Source organism: Tupaia chinensis, unplaced genomic scaffold (genome assembly GCF_000334495.1).
Source record: "Tupaia chinensis unplaced genomic scaffold, TupChi_1.0 Scaffold000605_1, whole genome shotgun sequence".
In the NCBI taxonomy this organism is placed as follows: domain Eukaryota; kingdom Metazoa; phylum Chordata; class Mammalia; order Scandentia; family Tupaiidae; genus Tupaia; species Tupaia belangeri.
In genome coordinates, this window is record NW_006160123.1 from 3,187,904 (window position 1) to 3,188,282 (window position 379).

Consider the following 379-nt stretch of genomic DNA (forward strand, 5'->3'; position numbering starts at 1 on the left):
CCGTGGGCAGCCATATTGTACGGAAGATTGCGTCCTGGCCCACGCCTTCGGGAGCCGCCATGGCGTACGGAATGTGCGGGAGGAGGGGGAGCCTGAGGAGCTTAGCTTAAGTGTACGAGCCTCCGGACCTGGGCGGAGGGTGTGGCTCACTTCACAGGTCTGAATGCAGCTAATGAACCACCAGCGTCACTTTCAGGGCTAGGGAGGCAAACGTGGCGTGCGTGTCACAATCTCCTTTATCTGGTCTGTGTTAGAAATATGGTCAGGAGCATAGGTTATTTGGGTGAAAACTACACGTTACCTGGTGGAGAGTGACTGATGAGGCTTGAAGGAGAGGGCCTGCGGGCTGAAATATTAAATGGTTCTTGGGCAGAAAGTT